Raw genomic sequence first — 21,663 nt, 5'->3', positions numbered from 1 at the left:
AAAACAAATGGATGAATGAAATAGAAATAAAAAGTAACAGAATGAGGTTGTCGGCAGCAACTCCTTATTATGTTCAGAAAATTCTTCCCTATTCCTATTTGCTACGATTAAACAAAAAAAAGTAGTAATTATTTTCCAGTATTAAATCATTCTTACATTTATGGTATTAACCCAATGTGCTTATAATATCTTTTGTTAAAATATATTTCTGAATTTGGTAAGATAATACCATATATAGAATTTATATTTTTATCCTGTATCGGATTGGCCTGTTAGTTTCCTTTCTATGTCTTTGATTTATTCATCAATATTAGCTTATGAAAGTATTGGGGTGCTTTTCTTTCTTTCTTTTTATTCTTTGAAACCCTTTGAATAGAGGTTATCTATCTATGAAGATTTGGAAAATAATGCTTACCAAAACTTTGATTCAAATTACATAGTAATTGTAAACACATTCATATTCTTCATTTTTTTGAATCAATACATTTTTTATAATTTACTTTCTATTTTAAAAGTAAATTTAAAAAATTTATTTTTTACTAAAATGGGCTGCCCCACCCACCTCTGCTGCTGGCCTTTAAGATTTTAATGTTTACAGTGCTTTAGTTAAAAAGTTCTACTAAAATCATTTCTTAGAATTACCACATTAATTCAGTCTTAATCATTTCTTTTTTTTCACTGTCACTTCTATCAAAAATTTGTCTATTTTTCTATGCTTTATAGAACTAGCATTTTGCTTTATCAAATTTTTCTACCATTTCTTTGAATATGAGTCTATTTTTAACTTTAAAATTACACACACCTATATTTACATATGTGTATATATATATATATATAATTACACACATAAAGTATGTGTAATTTTAGAGTTAAATAAGTTCATATATGTATAATTTATCATACATAAATATATGAAAATATATGTATTTTTTCTTCCCTTGTTTTAGATGAAAGCCTTTTTCATCTAAAAAAAAAAAAAAAAGAAAGAAAGCAGAGAAAGAATTTGCCAGCCCCTGGTCTTCTTCCAACATTACCTGATTACTCATGCAGATATACATGATAAGAAAAAGGTGAGTGCCCAGTCACTCTGTTTCAGACTTTTGTTTCCGGACAGCCTAATCCTCATTCCAGGCTGCTGCGCACAATCTCAACTTCTATTCCCCATTCCTGGATTCTCTTTAGAGAATATATAAGTTTTATATATAAGTTTTCCAGGTGGATCTTGAGCTTGTGATCCTCCTGCCTCAGCCTCCTGGATAGCTAGGCATATGCTTCTTGTCTGGTGACAATCTCATTCTAGATGCATTATTCTTAAGGTTAATTCATCAGACATTTTTCTTTTAAAGTAACAAAACAAAAGATATCACTTATAATATATATTTAACATTGTACTGAAGCCCCTTGCTAATATAACAAGGAGAATCCAGGAATTCTCTTTTCTGCTCAAAAGAGAGTTATTTTTTACTAAAATGGGCTGCCCCACCCACCTCTGCTGCTGGCCTTTTAAAATAGAAAGGTTTGCTAAGGAGCATGTTTTCTGTGGCTAAGGGGGAAAAACACCAGAGAGGCACAAATACCCCATTTTAAGAAGGCAGAAACCTATGCCCTCGGGCACCTGAAACCCTTTCTCAAGCAGACTGAATTCTCTCAGGGTTTTGTTTCACCAAAATATATTCTTTGAATCAGTCTCTACATTAATAGACTGGAGGGAAAGTTTCCAGCAGATCTTTGTGCTGATAGTTTTGATTGCTCCCTAGTAGAAAATTTCAAAGGCTTTTTGCCAGAGGCAAGGGAACATGGGGAGGAAGAGAACACTGGCGAGACTAGTAGACCCTTTCCAACAAACAATAGTGCTAAAGGCAATAGCAGCCAATTTTTCAATCCTAAATGCTCTCAAATTATAGTCCTTGGACCTCTAGATGACATCAATAATCCAGAGTCTGGAAAGTGTCCTTTAAGATATTAATGTAAAAACTCCTCTTGAATATCCCTCATCAAAAATTTCTCTTCGTTGTGCTGAGAATATTTTTTTTCTTATGGCTGATGGCACTAGTTCTTTCTGGATTTTTGGCTCTGTTGAAGACATTTGAAGAAACAAATGTAGAAAGACTGCTTGGCAGAGGATAGGAGGGAAAGTTTAGAAGAGCAAGCTTCAGGATGCCTATTTAAGAGTGGAAATAAGTCTAAATGACAGGATGGTTCCAGACAGGTGGACACATGACGCATATCAAGGTATCCTCCTTCATTTCCAACAAAGCAACATGATGATTGTTAATATTTTACGAAGCTCATTCAAATATAGTATTTAAGCTGGTTGAGTATAATCCCAGCTATTTGGGAAGCCAAGGCAGGAGGATTGCAAGTTTGAGGCCAATTCTGGAAAGAGTTTGAATAATTAAAAAAAAAAAAAAAGTAGGGGAATGTAGCTCACGGGCACAGTGTCCCCTGGGTTCAATCCCCAGTACCACCGAACAAAAGAACAAATAAAAACAAAAACAAACATATTATCTTTGATAAAGACAACTTGGAGCCCTATAAAATTGATTGTACTAGTATTATTCCATTTTACAGATAAGAGCATGAGTTCATTTCTAACATAATACTAGTTATGATGGACTAATCTGTGTGCTAAAATGGGTTCTGTGTGGTATCTGTTTTTCTCTCTCCTTTCATACTGGACACACAACTTACTTTTGATTTTAAAGTTATTGACCTAAAGCTGGCTGCAGCAGCTGTCTCTTTTGGACAGGTCCATGCTTGTTAAGAAGACAGGTCTGTCCAGGTAGGCCTTTTATTTTGTTTTTAACTTCATTTTAGGCATGGTTGACCAAATAAAGAGGAAAGTACCTTATAGCAAAAAACTCACAAAAGCCTGCCTCTGTCTCTCTCTCCCTCTCTTTCTTTTTTGTAGGGCTAAAACAGAACCCAGGGCATTTCATATGCTAGGTAAGTTCTCTACCTCTGAGCTATAGCCTCAGTCCCTAACTTAGCCTTAAAAACACCTATCTTATAAGTTCAGAAGTCCCCGTTCGATGTTAGAAAGGACCAGAGAGTAGTTACGGTAATAAATAGGCATTTGAAGCAGAAGCAGCATTCCTTAAAAAGGCAAGAGATGAAAATCAATGTATTAAAAATATTCAAGCAGAGCACTAGGTAAAAAACTTATTGTAGTGTATTCTTTATTTATGGGAAAAAGCTAACAATGGAAATAGTTAACTTTACAACTATCTTTTCTTTAGATATAGAAGAACTGGTATTGAGAAACCTAATACATGGGTGGTGTAGTAGGAAGGAGAAAGAAAAATTAAATAATAAAAATTTTTCTGAATTGAGTAACACTATAGTTACAAATAAAATCCACTTTCAGTGTGTTCTTTTTCTTTCTTTCATTTTTTGGTGCTGGGATTGAACTAAAATTAATAGTTTACCACTGGTCTACATCCCCAGTCCTTTTTTATTTTTTTATTTTGAAACAAGGTCTTGCTAAATTTCTGAGGCTGGCCTCAAACTTGCAATCCTCCTGCCTCAGCCTTCTGAGTCACTGTGCCACTGCACCTGGCAACTTCCCTTACAACATATTTTTCTCCCTTTTGGTAGGATACCAGGAATCAAACCCAGGGCTTTGCACATGCTAAGGATAAGGAAGTGCTCTTCCACTGAGTCACATCCTCAGCCCCTCCAATAAATACTTTTTATGATACTTAGATTTTATATTGAACATTTTTCTATTCATTCCAATGTAATATTCCTTACAGTTTAGGATAAACCTTTATTCTTATTTAGGAGATAAGAATGGCTAAATATTCATATGTATTGGTGCAGTGCATGAACATACTAGCATTGTGAATTTTACAATTTAATTTTTTTTCATATTTTAAGCAGATTGTAAAATGAATCATAAATTGTTAAGAAAAGAGAGAAAGCAGCCTCGTTTAAAGTTGATTTAAAAGATTTTTTTTTTTTAAAGGAAAGAACTTCGAATAGTAAATGATCAGTGGCCACGGCTCAGCCTTGAAAATCTTGCAAAACCCACAGGAGCTTGGTCAAGGTTCTAAGAAGTCACTGGCAGGAAATGGTCATGGTCTCTTCAGTGCACAACTCAGTGGAGGCTTGAAAAGTAAGATTCAGTGGGAGTCTTACTCTCAATGCCCACCGCTGATTACAGTGACCTCTCCCTTATGCAAGGCCCACTATCCGAGTGACCACCACCAAAGCCCTGCCTTGCTGTCCAGCATTCCCTCTTAAATGTGGTCACATCAGTCCTCCCATACTGCTGTGGGGCCGACCTGTGTGACCTTTCCATCGAGTGCTGATTAAGCTTTTATTTTCAAGCAGCTACCTTTGATACGTGCTTGTGGCTTTAGTGGTGGAGGGAGAAGCAGAGAATTCCGATCACTCCGGAAAGCCTGAGGAACCAGGGGTGGGACGTGGGTGGGTGGGATTGAGTGACTGGCGAGACTCACATCAACTGAGTGATGTTATAGGACCTGGGCGAATCCTGGTGGCTGCCACTCTTTGGAGAATGATCCCTAGGAGGCCTTAGTCCCTCGCCGCTCCCGCCCACACCTCCAGGTGTGTTTTCTCCGCCCTTAATTACTCTAACTAAAATTGATAGTTTGCACTTGCAGAGTTAGACTGGGAAAGCGGAAGAGAATTTTATAATCACGGATCTGGATGACTAGGGGAGCACAGGCACACTTGCTTCGGCAAACAGCTCCAGTCAGTGAAAGTTCAGAACCAGAAACACACGCCTTTCCAGTAGCAAAGTCGACCCCGTTCTTTGCAGCTTCCAGTCCAGGGCTGCCCTGGGAGAAACTTTGTGCCTTCTTTAAAGTTTAGAAACTGAACGGAGACCGGGAGCTTGGCGGGCCTTGCGATGTCTTCCAGAGCTTTTCGAGTGGGGAGAGAAAAGAGACAAAATGAAAATGCAACGTGCAGGGGCGCCCACCGGAGTCCTGCAAGCTGTCTGGCAGTGGGGTGAGCGCAGGGGGCTGGGGGTGGCGATCCCGAGCTGGCCGCCCTGGGTCTCCAGCAGAGGGTGTGTCTGATCTGGGGCGGGGGAGCAGAGGGTTGGCAAGATAATGAATGGGAAGCTCAGGCCACCCCCAGCCTCTGGACCTGCAGCGACCGCGGGAAGTTCAGCGAATGAATGGGGGAGGGGGCGTGCTGAAGGCAGGGGCCGTGGGTGCGCCACACAGGTAAGGGGGCGAGCTCGAGGAGGGCGTCTGGGGGTGCGGGTGTTGCTGACTTGTGCTACGTGGAGCAAGCATAAAAGGAAGACGGCGGAGGACGAAAGGAGGCCAGTGTCTCGCGCTGCTTCTTCGGCCACCCCTGGGGCCCCCTCCCCCGCCGACCCTGCCAGCTCGCCAGAGCCTGGGCAGTAGGGGCCGGGTGGCGGAGTCGCTCCGGGAGTTGCGATTCCCCGGTTCCCTTGCCGAGCGCTGCCGGGACTTGAGCGGCCTGGGCCCAGCGCCGCGGAGCCGGGTCCCTTTTCTCGGCCAAGCACTGGACCCCGGCAGGGTGGGCTCAGAGGCGGCCAGCTCTGGGCGACCGCCGAGGGGAGGGCGGAGGGCTGGGCTCTGCTGGCCCCAGGGCGGGGGCCTCGGGACTTGGCCGCGCCGCCTGAAGCCAGCCAGACCCAAGGAGGCCGGAGCGGGACGCTCGGCGGTGGCGAGTGCAGGTAAAGGGGCGGGAGCGACGCGGCACCAGGGGACGGCGCCCCCTGGGCGTGGAGCCAGTGGCTGGCCGCAGCGACTGCTCGGCGACCAAACGGCGCGCTCAACTCACACCGTCAGACCGCAGAAGGCTTTGTGGCTGTGTGTGCGCGCGTGTGCGAGTGTGAGTGTGTTGTGCGCGCGCGCTCGCCGGGTCGGGTTTGAGTGGGTGTGCGCGCGTGCGAGGCGGCGTGCAGAAGGCCAGGCGAGGCTCTCCTGGCCTCCCTCACCAAGTTGACCCAGACCCGGAGGGAAGTTGCTGCAGCCAGCCCTCCTGTCCCCTAGCCAGGTTAGTGCGACGCGGGGCTCGCCCAAGTGACACGTAGGTGGCCTGTGGTTATCTGGATCAGGGTGGGGACGCGGGAGGGCTAACGAGGGGCGCTTGAAGTCCCCCCAGTGCCGTGTCCCCGTGGACGTGAACAGCCGCTGGATCCCCGCGCCCGCAGAGCGCGGCTCCCACATCCCTGACTTCTCTCTGACGACTCTCTCGTCCCTCCGGACTGAGGGCTTTCAACTAAAGTTTCCGTAACTGGGAAATGCAAGGCAAGGGAGGGACCTGGCTTTGAGTCGATGGTTTTGAAATCGATGGGCTCGTTTGGCTTGTGTTGGACTAGTTTTGGGAATGAATTTAAAGTTTATTCTTGTTTTTCTTTGCTGCCATTTGGCTTTTGATGTGTTAAGAGTGACGGCATCCAGGACTTGTTGCTGTTATCTGGGGCCTGAGATTGTTGCTGTCTGCTTTATTCCCTTTTCCTTTTGGTGGAAATCTATGGATTTTTCGCAAACCTGGATTTCCAGTGAGGGCTCTTTTGTGAAAGTTCACTGAGTGCCGTGTTTCTCATTGGATACCTATTGATAAACGTAAATATTGAAAACGTAACTAGTTGTTAAGGCAAAGCCATCTATTCCTTCAGGTTCTAACAGTCTGTTTTTCACCATTTGCGTTAAGTGTCCTTTGCTCAGCCAACGTGATTGTAAAGCCGGAGGTCTGTGATTCAAAGTGCAGTTCTGGTTAAAGGGAGGTTCAGGCCCTCGGAAAACTGCTAACTTCTCCTAAGGAGTTACTCCCTTGTCAGATAGAATGAATACCAAGGGAAAACGATATCTATTAGACTTAGGGCCGTGTGAACCAAACTAAAATTGCTTTTACACAGACATACAAACACACATAAATAGCGATCGCCAACGTTGTGAGAATATCAGGACAGCATTTCTTCTTGATTCTGTGTAATTTGAGGATAAAGAAACCAAGTAGCAAGAGAAGGAGGTTATGTGAGGCAGGAAGGCTGAGGCCAAGGATCCAGGCTAGAGGACAGCCTTGTCATAATTCTAGCCCACTTGCACCGGGCGTCCCCTAGCGGCGCGACCTTCGCCGGATCAGGACAGCTCTGTTCTCAGAGTCCTCATCTGGAAAATGGAGGGTTTTGATGAGCTTTGCTGTTCTTTCCTTCCAGTTCTCCAGTAACTAGAAGCTGGTGGGTGGTTATCCCATGATAGAACAGTAAGAAGGGAGGAAAGGGAAGTGCGAGAGGGTTAGTTGGAGAGGGAAACAGGAGGGCAGCAGAGCCCAAAAGATGGAAAGAACAATAAAAACAAACAAAAATAGCAGCAAGGGATGTCCCTGGAAGGAAAAGAACCTTGAGCTGGAAATTGATTTCCTCTGTTTTTTTCCCCCTCTTCCATTCAGTATTCAAGCAGTAGTACTTTCCTCTCTCAATTCAACCTCTGGTTACCCTTATTAACACTTGTGAGCCTGTGTTGCTTTAAAATTCACATGAGGTCAGGGTGATTCTTGTAGTCTGACTTCTACTAGGTATCCTCCGAGCAACTTGCTGTTTGCACCCTCTCAGGGGGAACAGCTGCTGACCAGGGCTTTGGGCACTCAGCTTGGCTCTTAGTATCCCTGTGAGAGATGGGAAAAAATAACAGAGGTGGGAATGTAAGTGGCAGCCCTTTAGAAACTTCTGTTTTCATTAAAAGATAATATTTTCCAAAATATAATTTTGTTTCTTTTTTTCTCAAATCATAGACTTTGTGAAGTTTTTCTTAATCTCTCTTGTTCCACTTTCTGGGACATATGAAGGGCGTATAAATCTCAATTGCTGGGTCTTTTTGATACACACTGACATTGTCTGAAGTTAGTGATCTTTAGGGGACAGGGTCATTTCTAATGCTTAGTAAGGGAAAGTTGTAATCTGGGCAAAATACATGGTATCATTTTCACTGGGAAGCTCCAAGTATTCAACAAATATCAAGACTTTGGAAATTTAGTTTGAGGTCAAGTTTTTAATGTCTGTATTTGATGTGTGGCTTGTCTTTCTTTTCTTTGACTTTTTTGGTATCAATATGTCTACACACTTGAGGGACACAATTTAGTTTTAAGTGAAGTGTGATGTCATAAAAACTCAAATACAAATTCTTGGTTGAATGTCTAAAACTCTGCCTCATTAAGTCAGCATCTTACTACTGTCTGGTTTCTTATTTTTATATATCATGTTACCCAAAAGTTCATATTGTGTTATTGTTGAAATAGCTTATGGAGGATTAATAAGGAAGACATAAAAAATTGGGAGAAAAAGAGGAGAGTTTAATTCAAGAAGCAATCATTGAACTCCTTCCATGGTAATGGATATAAGGATGATGAAAAGAAAGCTCTGGAAAGCTATTATGAAACAAACTGCAGTATACACCAAATGTGTATATATGTGCCATATTGCATAACAGTGTGTGGTTGTGGAGTCCAAGAAACTTGGCATGCCAGGGAACGGAAAATTAAATTCTGACTCTGGCAAAGACTTCACAAACAGAACTTGAAGGATGATGCATCTCTTGGATGAAAGGTGGGAGAGTGAAGCCTTCTCCTGAGTGGAGGTAGTCAGAGTTCCCACTGATGAAGGTTGGAAAGTTACAAAGTGTTGGACTATGGGAAAACCTGGATATTATGTTAAGGAGTTGTGCTCTCAGGAGTGGTGAAGTAGAGAAACACATTTAGGGGCAGAGTGAGGGATGAAATGATGAGAGATGACTGGGCTTTTATTCTGTTACATTCTTCTGTAACTCATGGCAGCTAAGTTTTAGGACACAATTGCTAGTTTATTTAATTTTATTATATATAGATTTAAAAAAAACTAATATGTGGTTTTTTTCACCCTCTCTCCAAAAATTGCTTTTTGTATTCGAGAAATTTAATTTAGTAAAAATTGGTGAGAGTGTGTTATCTTTGGGCCTTATGGGGCCTTCTGAGTTTTTGTGTTAAATCCATCAGGCAGGCCCAGAGCTGACCATCACAGCATTTTTCTTTTTTCTCCCTCTCCACGACTCCTCCCCACCCCCCTTTTTTTTGTTTATGGAAGGACTTTCTGGTTAATGCTAACTTAAACATGACTCTTCTGGTGACTGGCTTTCTTGACCCTGTTTATGTTATACATAGTATTTAACCTCAGTGGTTGAATGTTTGTAGCACAAAAGGAAATAATTATTGTTAATTTGGAAATAGGGTTAATGCCCCTGTAAAGGGTGTAAATAGAATCCTGAGAATCCTTTATGTAGTGGGTCCTGCAATAGAAGTAGCTTGCTCAATCCTGTATAATACTTCTGAACTTTTTTTTTTTTTTTTTTAAATTCCTAGACCTATAGCCGTTAGCTCACCATGTCTCAGGAAGAATCTCTGCAGCCACCTGGGAGAGGTGGTATTGAGTAGCTCTGTAGGTTCCTTCTTCCACCCCAGTGCTCGTGTCACAGGTGAGGTTTTCAGCTGCATGTTAAAGCAGGAGTTGACTAAGGTAAAGACTTTAAATCGGGTTTGAGTCTGGAGGTGCTGGAAACAGATAATTAAAAGATACTAGGTCAGCTGCTTCTCCATACGACTGGAGTGAATGATCCTCCCAGCAGTTTTTTTGCTTTCTGCAAAGGGATTTGCATTTGTCATGTCTATTAAATTAATTTAGTTAAGTTGAAGGAGCCCAAGGTCAGTATACTTATTTCTTAGGACATAGTATAGATGTGTGTGTGTGTGTGTGTGTGTGTGTGTGTGTGTGTGTGTGTTGGGGATGAAGATTATATTTAAATTAGTTGGCATGTTATTTTAGTAAGTTAGCAGGATTTCAGAGTAGTGTTGTTATATTATTAACTTGTGGGGATAGACTAAAAGAAATTACGTTAACTAATTTCCCCCCGCAACATTCCAGATGTGGAACACCTATAAAAATTTATAGTATGAAATATGTAATTATATAATAATAAAATAAAATAAAATAATTGAAATACAATAAGATAATGATACATAAGCTCTTAATTATGATTCTTGGTCTTTTTTTATGCACCTGTGTCAATTTCACTGAAATCTGCAGAATTGAAAACTTGGGACTTAATGGGTTAATACTTGGACATGAGCTCCTGTCATGTGATTAGTGCTATGGAAACTTTAACCCTGAAATTCATGTAAAATTCAGTCACCCACCAGTCCCGCCAAAAGGAAAGGGGAATATTTACTGCATCCATGGGTTTAGGTTATAATTTATTTTCTTTTTGTGGTACTGTTTTAAAAAAGTGAGATAATGACAGGGCAGACTCTTAACTTCAGTCCAGTGCTAAAACAAACATGTATAAGTCTGCATAAGGCAAATCAGGCTATGCTTGCTATATTATAGAAATGAAGAAAAGTGATTTTAAAACTAGCTTCTTCCTCTAAAAGAGAAAAAGCAAATTGGACAAAAATTGGCCTTGGATCCTCCTGAAGGGTGAGATTTCTAAGGTTGTGATTATTAGTTAAAGAAGATTTTTGTTCCTTATGGCCATTATGGGTGGTTGTGAAAGGTTTAGGACTCACAATATAGGGACTGCTACTATGAACCCTTCCTCTTTATTATCTTAAATGTTGGAAAAATGGTCTAGATTAGACTTCATGTCTGTTATATGTGGTTTTCTTTCTGTAATTCCAAGTAGTTTTCTTTAGCTAATCCCTAACCACCTTCATTCTGAAATTCTGCTCCAATGAAGGGATGTTTCTGGCTCTTTGGAAGGAGAACCAAATTGCGGCAGAGGAAGCAAAGTCTGTTCTAGTCCAGGAGCACTTACCTGACTGCCTATTCCCTGAAGACATTGTGCTAGGTACTATAGTGGGTAAGGACAAGTAAGAAAGGATTCCCACTCTTCAGGGGAAGCTCAAAGACGTATTAACAATAATTACAATTCTGTGTGTCATGGTTATGAGGCTTCAGGCACTACTGGAACATCATAGCTGGGGAATCTGGAGGGGTATCTGGTTCTTGAGGTCAGTGTGGTAGAGGAGGTGATGGGGAGCACCAGGGAGGGATCCTGGAAGACCAGGATCTGCAAGGACTCTAGGTGAGGAAAGAAGGATCCTCAAACCTAGAAGAGGAAAGAAAGATCAAGACAGAGGTAGTCAGGAGGCTTCCTGTTTCCAGTTGTGCTATGGCTGAGTAAGTCAAGGTATCTCTCTTATATAAAATAGGAATAACAGCTGACATGGCAATTCTAGTTTGCATTTACACTTTCCTTAATACTTTATATTATTCATTTATTCATTCCACATTCAATTCAGGTATTTTTGCGCATCCACCATATACTAGAGGATAGTAGAAAATGAGATGTGTAAGTCCCCTTCTATCATGGAGCTTGCATTTGACCTGAAGTTCTTTTGAAATGCCTTCAAGTATGGCGGTATGTCTTTTGAGTTATTCAAGTCCAGGAACTTTTTCCTCAAAGTAGTCTCAGGGCTTTTAGGTCCGACAGCTTTTCCCTATAAGAGAAGGAGACAGCTGGGTTTCTCAAGTTCATCTTATAAACTTGCAATGTTTTGCCAAGATTTACCTATTGCTTGTGAAAAATAACCAAGAGCCAGACACAGTTGTGTCTTATCTGTAGCCCTGGAGGGGTTCTATCTCATTTTGGATATTCCTACTTTTGACCCAACTTGTATTTGAATTTCTATGTTCAGTTTGTGGTTTGCTTCTTAGAAAAATCCAAATCTTGTTTGTGGAAAGTCAGACTTATTTGGAGGTCACGTTCTTGTGGCGGGGTGTTTCGTTCAAATCTTTTACTTATGTTCTTGTCAAAGTCACTCAGAGATATGAATGTGGTAGAAAGCATTCCAACCAGAAGAAGGTAGCTGCATTCTTTTGTAAAAACTATGTGGTTTTCATAATGATTCAAACAAGATAGATATGTCTAAAGTAAATGAGATAATCTGCCACTCCAACCTTACCCCTTGGTCTGATTAACCCGCCTTGGTCATCCAGTTGTTACTTCACCTTTCATCCTCACTCTCCGCCCATGTGAACCTAGAAAACTCTATTTGAGTTTATTTATGTGTTGGGGTATGTTTTCATATACTCATGTACATATTCATGTGTGTGTGACTGCACTTGCCTGGGTCTCCTCTTGTTATGGAGAGGCTATTCCTGAGGCTTCTGTTGCAGGTGACCTATTTGAAGCCAGAAACACCTGCATGGACTCTCCTCAGACTGGGGCACCATGGCATTACTCAATTAAGAGTTCTTGTCAGAGTGATATGAGTGTCTGGCTGTTCTGAAAGGGAAATAAGAAAACTAATTCCAGCTGTATGATAATCAAGATGACAAATATCCCAGAGAAGGTTACTTCCACAAGGTCTCTGCTGCATCTGGATCTCATGTGAGGGGAGCAGGGGAATGTCAGAGCACATGTTTGGTATCTGTGAGCTTTTCCTTAGGTAGAAAACAAGGCAAGAATGGAAGGCCCATGAACCACTTCTGGAGCACAGAAGATAAACAGAGTCATTCCTTACAGGCAGGTTCCATTGTGGGAGTATCAAAGGAAGACCCCACCCCTTAGAAGTCTGTAATCAGCAGCTGACAAAGATGGCCTGTTCTTATGCAACTGAAACAATTGCTTTCTGTAAAAGGGTTGCCTTGATTTCTTCCACTATATGATTCATTGAGGGAAGGATTATTGTAATGTCAAGAAAATGAGGTACTCATTCTGTCCTCACTATTTATTGTTGTTCCACAGAGAACTGCTTGCTTTACTTTCTGAGTAGACACAGAGATGTAAAGGTTCCAAGGCCAGAGCACGATGACTGACTTCCAAATCCAGCAGGGTCTGTTCTCTAGTTACTTCATCTGAAATCCTTTCAATTCAGTTTCATGCGACTGAAATCTTGGACTACTTCTGTGTCCTCCTGCTTGACTGAGAACACTGAAAAGAAAACAACCAAAAAAGCTTGGGTCCTGCTTTCTAGTAGCTTATAAACATGGAAAGACATGGACACAAATGACTAAGATCAAGCAGTGATAAATAATGTAAACCAAGGTTTAAACAAAGCTGTCTGCATCTATATGGGGATGGATGAAAAGGGTAAGTCTGCCTTGGGGAAGAAGAATGATTTACATTGGGGCAGGACACTGGCTGCAGGGGGGTGAAGAAGTTCATTACATGCCAGAGTAATAAAGAGGGCCCAGAGTATGCACGTGAGTGGGGAAGGGTGCTTGCAATTTATTTCTGGCAGAGAGTGATGGCGCATTTGGGGATAATCTTGAAGGCTGTGGAGGGAGGATGCTAGAGGCTGTTGGGAACAAAAAAGGGCATGTTAATGCCATTAACAGATGGGACATAGGGATATGAAGATTGTTGCAGGGAAGATTGTTAGTTTTAGACATGTTTAACATCTAGGCAGAGATGTTCAGCTGATAGCTGCAAATTGGAGTTTGAAGCTTAGCTGAGAGGTCAGAGCTTGCAGTGATCAGTAATAATTGTAATATGTTGAACAATTTTGATGTGTAAAGGCCAGTGAAATTTATGTGATAAGCTGGAGAGAATTTTTGAGAGTGAATGAGAAACTCAGCATTTTAATAAGACTCAGATTCTTTAGTGTTTTTTTTTTTCTTGTTTGTTTTTAGCAGATGGTTTGGTTTTGTAAGCATTCACTGAGCAGCCACAATGGCTTTTGATAAGGAGGTTCTGGGATGATATGAAGGAAGTGGTGCACATTTCAGCATATGTTCTTTGGGATGAACAGAAATCCCTGAAACAATCCATTCCAGCTACTGTTCTCTGAAAAATACCTTTAGCATTATTGGGAGATTGGTGATGATTTGGGAACTAAAGAGAGTTTCAAATTAATTTTAATTTACTATAAGACAATAGCAATGTGTGTCATACTGCTGTCATCACTACAATAAAACACAAATAGATTTCTCAGAACAACTTGGAAATCCCAGGATCCTAAGGACCATACTTTGAGAAACTCTAATAAGGTTCTTAAAGTCTGGTCAAATCATTTTAAGTTTTCATTGCCAAATTAAGGTAAAAGGTAGACTGCAATATAACTTTGCACTGTACCTACATTTTTAAAAGCCTTTTCTAGTAAAGAATTTATTTAATTTCAGATAATTGTATTGGCATGCCTTCTTGCAGGTGAGATAGAACAAAGATAAATTTCTTCTTTTTTCTTTTTAAGCCATATGATTTTTTAAGATTATATTAATTTTATTAATTGGCATATGTGTTCATTTTGGAAAATCCAGTATGTATAGGAGATTCATTTATAATTTCACCACTCAGTAATAGCTTCTTTATTCCATTTTGTGATAATTTCTTGCAATTTTTAACATTTGCTCTTAGTGAATGTTTAATAGCATTCTAGTTTGTTTCAAAAGTATGTACACATGTCATTAAAATCTTTCATTTTAAATTTCTAAAGACTGGATAATAATTTCAATACCTAATATTCATCTTATTTAACTACTCATTTCCTATCTTTGCTTGCTTCTTCTCAGTCTCTTTTGAGGACTAGTGCTCCTCTTCCTATCTTTAGGTGCTGGTGTTCCCAGGGAATATAGTTTCCAGGTCTTTGCCGTCACCCATCCATTCTGCCTAGGATGTTCTTTCCCAGGTATCCAAATGCTTGTTCTTTTATCATTTTCATGTCTTAACTCAAAGGTCACCACCTTCTTGGTGATGCCTTCTTTAACTCATGCATTTAAAATTGTGTGATCTTTCCTATTTATCCAGCTCACCTGACATTTTCATTGTTGTTCTTATTTTCTTCTGACCTTTCCTTAGATGAGGGCAAAGATTTTTGTTTTTAAATTCCTGTTTTCTGATTTTTTTCCAAAGCTTAGTACATTACTTTGCATGTGGTGGAAATTCAAACTCTTTGGACAAAAATTAACAAACTTATTCATGATAAATATTTGGATAAATGGAAAAATATATTTACCTTATATTGAACATATTAGAATAAGAGACAGGGTTGACTTCATGAGATTTACAGTCCAGTGAAGGCAACAGACTTTGAGCAACTACATCATCTTATTGGCATTAGAAGAAATGGGCATCCTGGAAGAGTTCAGAAAGCCCAAAAACCTTGTCTAGGAGGGTAGGAAAGTGTCTGAGACTTAAAGGGTGAACAGAATTAGTTAAGTGAAACTGGAGGAAGGGAAATGGAGGAGGACGGAGTTGCTGATAAAGAAAAAGAAAGGTGCACATACCTGTAATCCCAGCTATTTGGGAGGCTGAGGCATGAGGATGGTAAGTTTGAGGCCAGCTTGGGCAACTTAGCAAGACCCTGTCTCAAAATAAAACAGGCTGGGAATGTAGCTGAGTGGTAGAGCTCTTGTGTAGCATGCATGAGGCCATGGGTTCAGTCCCTGAATCTACCCCACAAGGAAAAAAAGAAAAGAAAAAAAAAAAAAAAAGAGACGGCTTTAGCATTTTTGAGGAAGAGTGCTTAATTTTTAATAATTTTGAAATAATTAGCATTTTATTTTTAATTGTGAGTCAGGCATTGTTGAGAAATGATTTTTCTGTCTGAAAGTGGTAATTTTTAAAAGTGGAAATAGCTTAAATTTTATGTTATATGCTAATAATATTCACTAAATTTTTTTTTTGGTGTGGCTTGGGGGTTGATAACTATAAAATTTATAACAATACAGGGAAAGTAAATTTTCTTGTTTGTACTTGCCTTCATTGGGAGGTATAAACCTGCTAGTGATTCAATATAATGTAGCTGAAGAGTGCTTGATTATTGGTGCTTATTCATGTAAACTTTGGTATTATTTGTTTAGTTTACTCTGGTAAGTGAACATAGCTTTTTATTTCTTGTGAACTAATGGTTTCTGTTTCCTTACTGCTTAAAAAGAGCCTGGTTTTCTATAGGTGACAAGTACAATACATGTGTATTAGTTCAGTGAATATAATAGTAGTATTTACACACTCTCTATGCCCCATTTATCTTCTCAAATTGTTATAGACCAATAATAGTCCTTTAGTGTGCCTCTACCAGTGGGCTTCTTACAATTTCTTTCTTTTTTTTATAGGGTTGGAATCAAATGTCAATTTCTTTATAACAATTTCTATGTGTTAAATAGCAATATGAAATGCGTATTCCAGTTAGGTCTTTGTTATTTTTTATCAATATAAAATAGCCCATTCTTTTTTTTTTTTTGCTATTAATGTTACCAATTTTCTTTTTCTTTTTTTTTCTTTGTCTGAAATGACTTCATTTATTCTTCTGATTTTAAACTTTTGGTGTCATTTCGTTTCATATATTTGTCCATAAGCAACAATTATCTGGATTTTGTTTTGAGGTTCCTCTTAAGAGGGAAAGATTATTTTTATACTTATTATTATAAGTGATAACATTTAATGTTAATTCTTTTAAAGTTTCGTTTTTCTTGAAAGGTGCTGCAGCTTCTGTGAAGAACTCAGGCTTGTCGGGCAGTGCCCTATTTTAAGTCTTTTTCTATCAGTACTCAGCTGCATGGCCTTAAATAGAGCACATAATGCCTCTAGGCTTATAGTCCTTATTTATTCAGAAATGACATACAAAAATCTTCATTTAATGCTTTTCAAATGCCTGTTAAATTGAATGCATTAGCTACATTGTTGTTATCATTGTTGATTGGCTGAGTCATACAAAATGACAGATATCTGAATACTCTTATCCTGTAAAAATGGCAATTTCATATGGTTCAATCAAATATTATGCTTCTCGGTCATTTATCTTTTTCTGTGAATTATTTGTTTCATACATCTATAGTATTGTGAAATGGCCAAATCTAATTTTTAGTTTTAAAAGTAATTGCCTACATTTTCCAATTGCATTCATAAAAATGTTTCTGATTCCCAAAGTCAAACATTAAATAAGTTTTGATCCTACTCCTGTGCAATAAAATAATTTAGTGTGCCTTTACTTTTATTGTTCCTTCTTTCTCTGTATATATTTAAATAATGTGTGTCTTTTAAGTGTAAACTTTTTGTAGTCAAATCTGTGCTTGGGCCCACTTAAGCCTCTTGCTTTGTTCTCAGAAGGTGCTTCTCCTTTAGTTGGGTGGTGGTGTTCTAGTATTTATCTGGGCAATTGCATGTTCTGCATTCCCGAGTTGACACAGTTTTTTTTTTTTTTAATGTGCATCAGAGCATCTATCTTGTTGAGTTCAAAAGGTGCTATATGCCTCATGCATGTGGGCCAAGGATATCTTCTTATTTATTATTTGCAATGTATGTTTAGTGGAAATAGTGTCTTAATTTTGGCTCCCCCTTTTAAATTTTCCCAGTGCTATTGCTAATTTTTGTGCACATTTTTTAGCATTTAATGGAAAGTTGAGAGGAGTTGCATTGAGTAATTTTATTTGGTGATTTTCAAAGATTTTTGGCCATGACCCATAGTTAGAAATATTTGTATATACATGAATGAAACAACAGTTTCTTGCAGTCTACCGTATACAGTAATTCTATTTTCTATTTTTCCCATTAGTCTATTTTCATTAAAAGAGTGCTATTCACACTCAGATATTTTGAAAACTCTGATCTAATCATAAATAATGCTTTGAAAGACACTGCTTTAGTCTGATCCTGTGCTTTCTGGAGTTATGTTTATTCATTATTCAACATGTATTTATTACATACAGTCTCAGTTTCTGTGTTACTAGCAGGGTATAAAAGTAGGACTTTCAATCCTATTCTCCATGCCCCCCCCCCAAAAAAAAATTAGTATGTGTTTAATTTTCTTGATCTTCCCCAATTTTCATTATTTTTTAGTACATATTTTCACTTCATAACTTAAAAAGTTAAATACAGTCATTTCTTAGTATTGGGGATTGGTTCCAGGAATGTCTCCACATCCTCTATCCTCTAGGGATACTAAAATCAATGGATGCTCATTATATGAAATGATATAGCATTTGCATATAACCTGTAACTATTTTCCTGCATAGTTAAATCATCTATAGATTATTTATAATACCTAATAAGATGTAAATTCCATGTAAATAGTTGTTATATTGTTGGGGAATAATGTCAAGGAAAAATGTCTGTACATGTTTAGTACAGACTCCATTTTTTTTCCTAAGTATTATTTGTCCACGACTGGTTGAATCTGTGATTGCAGAGAGTTTTCCATCCAGACATAAGGTTTCTGTATTGTTTTGTCATCAAATCTGCAGAAGTGCTTTTTGTGTTACTATAATTGATTCTGGTGAGGGTGATGAGTAAAGTAGTCATTATCATATGGGGCACCAAGCATTGAATCTAGAGGGAAGGAGGATATTGACCAAATGATCACCCAAATGTGTAAATGCAAGATGTGATGTTGCAAGGGAAAAGAGCATATGAGATTAAATGGGGAACCTCATCTGACTTTGGGGTGACTCAGGGTTTCCCTGGGGAAGTGACGTTTCATTAGGTCTGCAGAATAAGACGGATCAACTCTGTAAAGGGCTAAGATGGAATGTGTGTGTGGGATGGTTCAGTCATGGAAAAAATGAGCTAGGGAAGGAAAATACAGTGTTGGAAGAGAATGACAGGTAGAAGGCCATTTTTTTTTCTTTTTGTTTGATGAATTGGCATTTTTTTTGGACTTCCTGTTTGTGACTTTTTTCCCCCCTTCTCACTTGGCAAAAGTCAAATGTGAACAAAAAAAAAAATTGGGGGGAGATGAATGTAGGTGTTTGTTGAAACAGTTTTGAGTAACAGCCATGTAGTATACTGCTAAATAACAGCACATATTAAAGGCTTGCTCTGTACTAGGATCTGCACAAAGCTGGGCTTGGTTATGTAGGACAAGTAGATTTGGTGGGTTAAAAACACTATTTATGTAGGGTAGCTATCAATTTAGTAACCATGCATAATTTGTAAGAACACTGAAGTTAAATATATATATATTTAATAGACCTGTATTTTATTTATTTATATGCGGTGCTGAGAATCCAACCCAGTGCCTCACATATGCTAGGCAAGTGCGCTACTGCTGAGCCCGAGCCCCAGCCCCAGCCCCATAAAGTTAAGTTTTGATGAATGAAGATCAGATGATTATGTAATAGCTTCTTTGTGAATTTTTAAAGTAATGGTAAGAATTATTGCGGTGCTGATTTCTATTTTTTAAATAGCTTTTTAAAAAAGTTAATCTATGTATTACAGGAAAAATAAAAACATAAGTAAAGAACAAAGTCATCCATTCACAAGCAGCTTAGTTGGATGGTCCCTCCAGGTTATGAATATATGGACACACATCACATCCCATTTTGTGTGACTAAGATAATAGTGTGTATTATGCCTTTCTACACATCATGAATATTCACTAATTCAAATTCCCAAAGCTACATGAGTATTATTGTTAACCAAGAATACACTGCACCAACCCAATCTGTTAAAAAAAATTGTAATCCTTTCTTGGGGACAAAAATTTCACTGAAGACAGAAATGGCAACAGGCCTCTAGGTAGTTATATTGGCAGAGTTACAACTAAAAATAACGCATTCCCTTAATTTTCAATTTAAAATGAGACAAAGCAACAGAATACACCAAGCATGTTTCTAAGAAGGCTCATTATCAGATTTCTACTACTAAAATGTTACCAAGTATCCATATTCACAATGAATTAAAGTATTCCTATGGTACAGCCATAAGATGCACACACACTAATGATTCATATCCAAATGTAAATCCTTGAGCACTTGCTCCCATTTCTCCCTGCATGCTTCCTTCTGCTCCTCTTCTGCAGCCTGATGAACAAGTCCTGATAAACAATGCCCAGAGATAAAACAATTCCACTTCCAAGATGCATCTTTTCTATCAATTATAACAAAAAGATATTTACAAGTTGGCAAATTCACTAGCTCCACTTTTTATGATATCTCAGGACATCTAGAAAGGTTAGATGTTGTGAAATAAAGTGTGAACTTTGTGCACTATAACACAAGTGCTTTACCAAAAATGCATATATAGTTCTATGGTTATAATCTAAAACTGTCTTCCAGATATGGATGTACTAGCAAGGAGCACTTCCCCCCACCCTTCCTCTTCATCATTCCGTTGACTAAATTCAGGATTACCCCTACTTCCAAGAGGTGGATTACAAAGGTCATTCCTAGATGACTGTTCTTCCTAAAAACTAACAAAAGGATATTTATTTAGGGATTATTTTGCTACTTCTAACAAACTTTGGGTATTAGAACTTAAATACCCAGCATTAGTAACTAAATATAGCACCTATAACAATGGCTAGACAATCTGAACTAATCTAAGGGGCATAAACTGCTTCTCTATGTCTACTTTCTCCTTCTCCTACCTACCACCCAGTGAACCTTCAACATACTCTCCAAGACATCAAGTTCAATAGTTTCATTCCCCTAAATGGCAACCGTTCCTATGTACTGACAAAAAGTACTTAAAGGGTATTACTTTACTTTTACCATGTGTTGTGCACTTTTAAATATCTAGAAACACTAGATATTTCCAACAGGAACTTAAGTTTACAGCTATTCATACAATAGCACTGAACAGACTGCATACACTTACTTAACAAAGGCTAGCCTTTGAAGCAAAGAAACCTTTATTTTTAAAGACTAGGATTTGAAAGTGTCTTCCAAACAAGAACATTCTGGCCTAGAGCCCTTCCCCTTCTCATTTCTAATCTACTCTACATAGGGGTCAGATATATGCATCTGTAAAGCTTAGAGATGACTAACAATTTCACTTCCTAAGTGGTTTTAAGAACAGTCTTTCCTATGAATTCAACACATAGTGCACATGTGTTAGTTTACTAACTGTACTTTTGTAACACGCTGGCAACATCTTTAATATCTAGAAAGACTAGATGTACATTAGGACTCATTTGTCCTTTATAACACTATTTACACAACATAGTAAAACAAAACTCACAGATATAAGTGACAATGGTCAATCTTCCTTCACAGAAAATATATTTATATAAAGCCCTTTGCATTTTCTTTTCCTTCTTCCCTTAATCAGCACAAATATAATATGTACTGCTCAGAGGAGTGTTTTTATCATACCATTTCCAAAAGATAGTTATTTCATTATGAAGTTTAATAAAAAGATATCTACAAGATGTTTTATTTACTACTTCTACTTTTTATTTTTTTTTTGTTGTCGACAGACCTTTATTTTGTTTATATGCAGTGCCGAGTATCAAACCCGGTGCCTCACACATGCTAGGTAAGTGCTCTACCACTGAGTTACTGCCCCAGCCCTATTACCTCTACTTTTAACATACTTTGTGCATTTATAAGCACCTAGTCTTTCTTAAGTGGACTTAAATTTGACTACTATGTAAATAGTAGTGTCGTAGTCAACTACACACATGACAATGGTTATATCTGAAAGCATCTTCTAAGTAGGATCATTCTGTCCTAGAATCCTTTATTTCTTCCATTTCTTTCTCCTAGGTCACATGTGATATGGGCACATGTGTCTCTTGGATGTGATGCTACAATTTCACTTTCAAAAGTCCTTTTCAGAAGACTGCCTTTCTATGAATTTTAATACAAAGTGTACAAAATGTGTTAGTTTACTAACTCTACTTTTGTCATACATTAGTGACTTCTTTACTATCTAGAGACTAGATATTAAAAAATAGGTCTTCTTTTTCCAGTGTACACACAATATATGCAGTATAGCACAGGATAGCAAAGTTAAATGAAATGCA

At 38.7% G+C, this 21,663-nt stretch overlaps 1 protein-coding gene across 6 annotated transcripts in view; it reads left to right on the top strand.

The window, feature by feature from the left end:
• The first annotated feature begins 4,840 nt into the window (after positions 1-4,840).
• The window catches only part of Lpar1 (lysophosphatidic acid receptor 1), a 139,550-nt gene continuing 122,727 nt past the window's right edge, over positions 4,841-21,663 (top strand). The window contains exons 1-2 of one of the 6 annotated variants that reach the window (XM_040286150.2): positions 5,845-6,003; positions 9,343-9,455. The gene's annotated coding sequence lies outside the window, so the exon portion shown is untranslated. Of the gene's footprint in view, positions 4,978-5,071; positions 5,199-5,543; positions 5,681-5,844; positions 6,037-9,342; positions 9,456-21,663 lie in introns of those variants that run through there. The other 5 variants (XM_040286152.2, XM_040286151.2, XM_040286149.2 and 2 more) reach the window with 5 other exon arrangements.

The sequence above is a fragment of the Ictidomys tridecemlineatus genome, chromosome 4 (genome assembly GCF_052094955.1).
Source record: "Ictidomys tridecemlineatus isolate mIctTri1 chromosome 4, mIctTri1.hap1, whole genome shotgun sequence".
NCBI lineage: Eukaryota > Metazoa > Chordata > Mammalia > Rodentia > Sciuridae > Ictidomys > Ictidomys tridecemlineatus.
Note: the sequence above shows the minus strand (reverse complement) of the source record. Positions and strands in the feature narration are given on the sequence as shown.